Source organism: Nanorana parkeri, unplaced genomic scaffold (genome assembly GCF_000935625.1).
Source record: "Nanorana parkeri isolate BGI_ZX_2015 unplaced genomic scaffold, ASM93562v1 scaffold424, whole genome shotgun sequence".
Lineage (NCBI taxonomy): Eukaryota > Metazoa > Chordata > Amphibia > Anura > Dicroglossidae > Nanorana > Nanorana parkeri.
This window is the reverse complement of record NW_017306692.1, coordinates 607,911-615,118: the sequence shown is the minus strand read 5'-3', so window position 1 is coordinate 615,118 and position 7,208 is coordinate 607,911.

Here is a 7,208-nt window from a genome sequence, read left to right as displayed (position 1 = left end):
GGTCTTCTGTCTTCACCTGTTTCCTATGTGTTTTCTGATTGCTGGGTCCTCACTGCCGTCCGAGGCTCCATGATGTGCCTGCAGGGCTGTCTTCAATGCCTCATACTATCTCAGCCGGCGGACAGGCCCCCCGATTTTAGTGCATTGCAGGGTCTTACCCCCATCTCATATATAAAAACTCCCCATCTCACTATATACACATTGTCCTCCCCATCTTGCAGCTCTCTCTCTCCATTGCCACCTCTATACATTGTAGATGGGGGGCCCGCTTGCCGCTGGGTACCGATCCGGCGCTGGGACTGTGCTGGGCCCCCCACAGGCCGAGGCCCTGGTGCGCCCGCACAGCCTGCACCGGCGGTAGTTCCGCCACTGCTAATGCTAATCCTCCCTGCCCGGATTTTTGTTTGTGGGTTTAGATACGCTAGCTCAGTGTTATATTATAGTGTATGTGAAGCCCGTAGCAAACAACTAGGCCATTTCTATTGCAATCCTTAGAGTTAGCCTAAATCTGCTTTTTTTACATTTTGAAGTGTGAAAATACCTTGTTATGAGGTTTATGCAGGTATGTAGTGTATGTCCATAAGCTCCTGAAGAATCGGTGGAACCGCAAAATGTGTAGAGAAACAGTTGAGCACCTCCCCATGGATAAATAATTATAATTATCAATAAATAAAATAAAAAATATATTTTTATATATTAATTTAAGTGGTCACGGTAGTGCCTAAACGGTCTGTTTATTTATTTTTTGTTCTTTCTTATCCATTGATATTAGGACGTGGCACTGTCTAAACTCCTATGCATCCGTGTTACTACTTGGTGATAAATGCCCCAGGCACATTCCTTCTCAGGGTGAAGTTCTTTTCCTAGTGAATAATGGGCACCACTCACTTTGAATATATTTTAGGATATTTAATTTGCACATGCATGAAGAATAAATGGGAAGGAGAATGGAGGGAGCACAGGATATGCGGTGGTTGAATTACATACACAATTTTTGATCTACTGCATGGTTTTCTAATTATATAAAATGTATCAAATCTGCGCTTATGGACCAAAAACAAAAAAATCAAATAACCAATATTGAAGCTGCTGCACTAAGGACACTAAGGTCAAAGTATGTATAAAAATAAGTGTGCAGCGCTCGGGGTCACCAGTGGGTGAACTGAAACTATCGGGGTGTTGAATCCGTGCTTTTTAGTTAAAGTGAATGAGCATTTGTAGTCTCTAGTGCATTTACTGCCAATTTAATATCCTAATGGCAGCTATTGAATTGTATAGTGCAAAATTTCACTTAGTGCACATGTGCAATAAATATATATACTGTATAAATATTAAATGCATGAATACTAAACCTTAGTACAATACAAAACTTGTGATAAATTAACCTTGCATAAAAACATGCTTTAAACTTGTCAAAAAGATCAAAGGCAAAAAGTGATGAATGATGAAGTGAATCAAGTCTAATATTAAATCCAATTGTATAAAAAATATTAAACAGGGATGCACAAACACCTGGAGCCTGTATGCTCTTTAAAAATGACAGCTGGCTCCTAACTGAGTTTTTCTCAGGTCTAGTCTTGGAGTTGGAAAAGTATCAGTACTTGTACTTGTACTTGTACGGTACTTGGTAGCTGTGCATCCCTATTTATAACCCAGCATCTGTAACTACACTTAAAGTGAAACTAAATTCAGGAGTTAAATCTTAACAATGCACCCAAGAACCCTAACTATTGGCACAAATGTAGCCTATTTGTGTATTACTCGTCTGTAGATCTTCCAATCATCTCTGAATTTGTGCTGACACTGTCCTTCCTTCTGGAGGGTGACTACTTTTGTTCCCCATGCTCCCTGTGTGTGTGTGTTGTAAAAAAGCCACTGCCCCAAGCTCACTCCCGTTAGGGACTACAATCTCCCTTTAGGTTAATTAATTTGTTTTGAAATTGTTGTCCATCAAAGAAGTTGGCTTGGAGTTGTGGCTACAACACACACAGAGACCATGGGGAACAAAACTAGTCACCCTCCAGAAGGAAGGACAGTGTCAGCGCCAATTCATAGATGATTTGAGGATCTACAGCCGAGTGATACACAAATAAGATACATTTTTGTTAATAGTTATGATACTTGAATGTATTTTTAAGATTTAACTCCGAGTTTAGTGTCACTTTAAAGGAGAACTATGAGATGAGTGATTTCCACTCACCTCATAGTTCTAGCCGACCTGTGACAATGAGACTGTCACAGGTCGGCTCAGTAGATCGGGAGGTGAGCGAACACATACCAGGTTCGCTCACCTCTCGATCCTGTCACGGCTCTCTGCCGTGACAGGGGGAGGGGCTGGATTCCCCTCTCCCCGCTCCGATCTGCCAGCGCTGACTGGCGGAACGGACGGGGAGGGGGCGGGTACAGCTGGCTCTGCCTCTAGATAGGCAGAGCCAGCTGTCACTCACGCAGCTGGGCGGATCCCGTCATCTACGTCGGGATCCGCTCCGGCTGCGGCGTCTCAATATACTGAGCTTAGGGTAACGGGAGGACGCTAGTTTGTGTCCTTCCGTTACCCTAAGGAGAACTATGGGGAAAAACACTGACCCCATAGTTCTCCTTTAAGTAAATGTTACTTTTCATTCTTTTTAATTATGTGCACACAGTAAGTTTATTATTGTTCACTAGTACTGTATTGGGAGGTGCAAATTTAAACTGTGTGGGATAGACATGTAACCCCACAAAAAATTAGTTTAGGTTTGGATTTTTATTACTTTTGTTTTTCGGATTCCTGATCCGTCCAAATGTTTGTTTCTTAGTGAAGTCACATGACCGTGCCTGCAATTAATCCCCCAACAGCCAAAAAAAAACATTTGAATGGCCAGAGAAGAGTCATTTGCATTCAGACACATTAGTATACGGGAATTTGGATGCATCCAAATATCCAAATTTAACAAAATTCATAAAAATATCCATTTGGAACTAAATGAAATTTATATACCTAGTGTGGAATATTTGTATTATTATTAATCTATTTCCACAGTCAGGCTATTTTATTAAAATCCTTTTTATTTTCGCAGAAGTGGATTGTTATCTATTGAAGTCATCTATACTCTTTCATAACCTTGTGCTACAAGACTGAATTGGATTTTATTGCTTTTCTGGAAGCCTGCTTTTCAGAATAACTTTTTTCTTCAAATACAGCCAAGACATCTGGTTTGTTCTTAGAAAGTCATATACAGCAGACATTCTACTTTTTGTGACAACCTTAACTGCAGTAAATATTGCATTTGTCAGTTGTTACTGAGTGTCATCAGTGAAAAAGTAGTAAATAGTATCAGAAGCATACCCCCCTACTGTCCCAGATTCCTGGTACTGTACCGGGATTTCAGCACAATCCAGATGCCCCATAGATTTGGGCTGCGTCCTGGAGCCGAGCACCAGAACACTTGTTTCAACACTTGGCTCTGATTATTTGTAAAGATGTCCAGTGGAGTAATCTGCTGCCAGATAGTAGGTGTGCTGTCCTTGCAGCAGGAAGAGCGAGAGCAATGGGATGGTATACACCATATAGTACAAAGCAAATCACCAATAAGCTTTACTCTCACTGACGACAAAAGTCCCCCTGCCCACAATGACCACCAATGTCCCCCCACTGACTACCAATGTCCTCCTCCACCTACACTCACTGCTAATGTCCTCCCGCCCCAACCACACTCACACACTGTCCACCAATATTCCCCTCCACCCACAATGACCTCCAATGTCCACCTCTATCCACACTAACCTCCAATGTCCCCCTCAACCCACACTGACCTCCAAAGTCCCCCTCTGCCCACACTTAACGCCAATTCTCCCCATTTACACTCAGCAGCAATGTCCCCTCCAACACACTCACAATGAGCACCATTATGCAAAAAATGCTTTTTCTTTTCCTCACTGACACTAATGCATTTTATTTCTTCCCCCTCCCCCCATACTGACACCAAAGTTTTCTTTTCTTCTGACCACTGAATTTAGGGCATTCTTTCTCCAACAGACACCGATACCAGGATTTTTTCCTTCCAGTTACCACACAGGGTCACCACCGATCACCAACAAAAGACATTTTTTTTCCAACTGACTTCCAACACCAGTGCACGTTTTCTCTTCCCTGAGTACATTTTTTTGCAAGCTTTCAAGCCCTGCTAGAAGTGTCTGGTGTCCACCAGAATTGATGATGGGGCAGATGGAATTTGATGACGACAACTCTTAGACTATGACTCTCTGCCAACTCTGGAGCTGCTGAAACAAGGGGGGATCTGTATTATTGTCCACCCTAGACAATAATACCGCTCCCCCCCTATAGCTATGCTAAAAGATACAACTACACTAAAAGGTCCAAATACTCACTTACATCTGTGGTCACATAATGTGTGGGTCTCAAGTCTTCTGTTCTTCTCACTGCAGAGTATGAAGGTCCTTTTTCAGGTGCCCACATCACTGCGAAGGGGAAGGGGGGGGGGGCAAGTCTCCACTCCCGGAGGAGGCCTTGGCTAGGATTTTGCAAGAAGAACATCTTTGACAGGATCTTCTTTTGATGGGGATGAACTTGGAGTGAAATCCTTTATACTTTAAATAGGCTGTAGGGTTAGAAAAGAGGGCCTTAACATAGACCAAGAAGTTTAAACTCATTAACTCATAGTCCTCATTTGTCAAAGGTGTAGAACAGGGGCGCCCACTATTTTTCGTCTGGAGATCTACTTTTCAAATGACGAGCTCATTGAGATCTACCAACAAAAAAACACCTGCATTCAGGGGTGGGAGGGGGCGTGGGCTGCGCAGGCAGGCCCCTCGCCCACAGTGCGATCGCCTGCATTAGTGCCTGTGTTCCAGTCCAGTGCGATCCGCAAAAATGCTGTGAGCACTATTTTTGCAGATCGCACTGGACCGGAATGCAGGCACTAATGTGCCTGCGTTCCGAGTGTGGGCGATCGCACTGTCGGCGATGCCACTGACTTCAATACAGCTCCACACCCCCTCCCGCACCGGAACGCAGGGAGTCGGCCTGCTTACATTCCAGTGCATTCCAGTACATTACAGGTCCCGGCGTCCTGTCCTCCGTTGGTGCTCGTGTGGCCGAATCAAAAAATGGGCTGAAAAACTCGGCTTATACTTGAGTATATACGGTAGCTGACAATTCCTGTTGCTTGATAAGATGAGTAACAGTGAATACTCACAGTTACATGGTCTCCCTCGGATGCTGGACGTTGCATATTTTGTAATATCATTTGGGAGTAGTGTTTTGTGCTTCAATTTATTTTGTGGATTCAAATGCTTTTATTTATTTTGTGGATCCAAATGCAGCATACATTTTATTGTATGGTTTGCTTTTATAGACTGATGTTTTAATATGCAGAAATAAATGTTGAGAATTTTATATATGCTGATGTTTCCTATTACAATACACCTTAAAAGTCCATTCTTGTATTGTTGGATAATGTAAATATCTCTAATGAGCAGGGTGTGGTGTATGTTCCATATGTCTATGTTGTGTTTTCTATTTTGCTTTAAATTCCTTTAAATTGTTACCACTGATATTTAATAAGCAGACAGACATATACTTTGTCTACAAACTAGATGAGGGCAGCTTATCATTTGTGTAGATCATATCATGCTTTGCTGACATGAATTCCCTTTGCTGGTACTCTAGTGGGCCCTGCTTGCAGAAACAGTGTATTTTATATTATTAAATGGGTGGATTTACTTCAACTTCTGTAGTTCTGCAGAACAGTGCCTCTCTAGACTTTAAGAATGAAGTCAGATCCATGATGGTAACTGCTTTTCTGTGGAATATTGAAAAATGGACACACAGTCATGCTTTGCATTTCTCACAACTTTATTATGTCTACCAATTCATGTACACATATCTATAGACATTTTAGCAACACTGTCCTGGATCATCATAGACTTATACAATCTTTTTTCATTTCTTCTATTTCAAGTGTTTTACCGTGGCTTGCCAATCACATCTTCAGTCATCTTCAGACAGAATTCAATAGATGATTATAGCAGTGGTTTTTTTCTTTTTAGCCCTAGTTCGTTGCTACATTACATGTATCTCATAGCTTGCAGATTTAGTCAGTAAGATTAATATCAAGTACCTACAGCAACCTGAATTCAGTGTTCATTGTGCCACACGCTGTTTATCCTCATAAAAAAGTCTGTTAGTAGACTACTACACTCTGGGGCCGTAATGCGGCGCTGTGTTCAGCAGTGTAAAAAATAAACAGGACACAGCCGGTTCCGGGACTGTAAATCTTGTTGTTAATTACACAGTATGAATGTAAATGTTTTTCTAACATTTATATGTGTACAAGCATACAGCTTTAATGCAGCCTATTGGCTGCCTCTGGCTGATTGAAACTTAGGGGTCTAATCACTAAGCTGACGTAGGCAGCCGAGTGAATGACCCACCTGAAGTGAAGTGAGCTGAACACTGTTCGGCTATTCACTTCAGACTGGTACGGCTGATTTCAGCCGTACATCGTCTGAAATCAGCCATACATCGGCTTGCTTTGCGTGGTTTCGTGTCGGCCGAACATGCTGCAGAAGGAGTTCGACTCAGCCGATCCAACATCTGGATCGGCTGAGCCGAACCTCCGGCAGGCTACTTACTGCTGTTCGGGCTATTCTTAAAGATGCCGAACAGCAGTGAGTGAATAGTCGAATGCCGCCGAGCGGAGGTACCGAGCAGAACAGAAAAAGAGTGAAAAAAGTTTAAAAAAGTAAATAGAAAACAATTGTGCGGAGCTAGCAGTGACAGCTAGCTCCGCCCAATAGTTTCCTATTGTCCGGCAGCTCTGCTGCTGTAAAAAAAAAAGAGAGAAACACTGCCAAGTGTCTTTTTTTTCTTTATTCTGACACGAGCAATGTCAGATTAGAAAAAAAAAATTCCCATTGAAAAGCTTTGGTACATTACATAGTTGCATAGAATTTGAGGTTGAATAAAGACATTATTCCATCAAGTCCAACCTAATAGGATCTCATTCTAGGAGTACCTGTACCCCTGTATATTACGGTCCCTTAAGAAATTGTCCAAAAGTTTCTTGAACAATTCCACATTATTTGCTGAAATCACCGCCTGTGGCAGTGAGTTCCAGACCCTAACTGATCTTACTGTGAAGAACCCCCTTCGCCCCTTGTGCTGGAATTTGTTTTCAACCAATTTTAGGTGGTGGCCTCTAGTT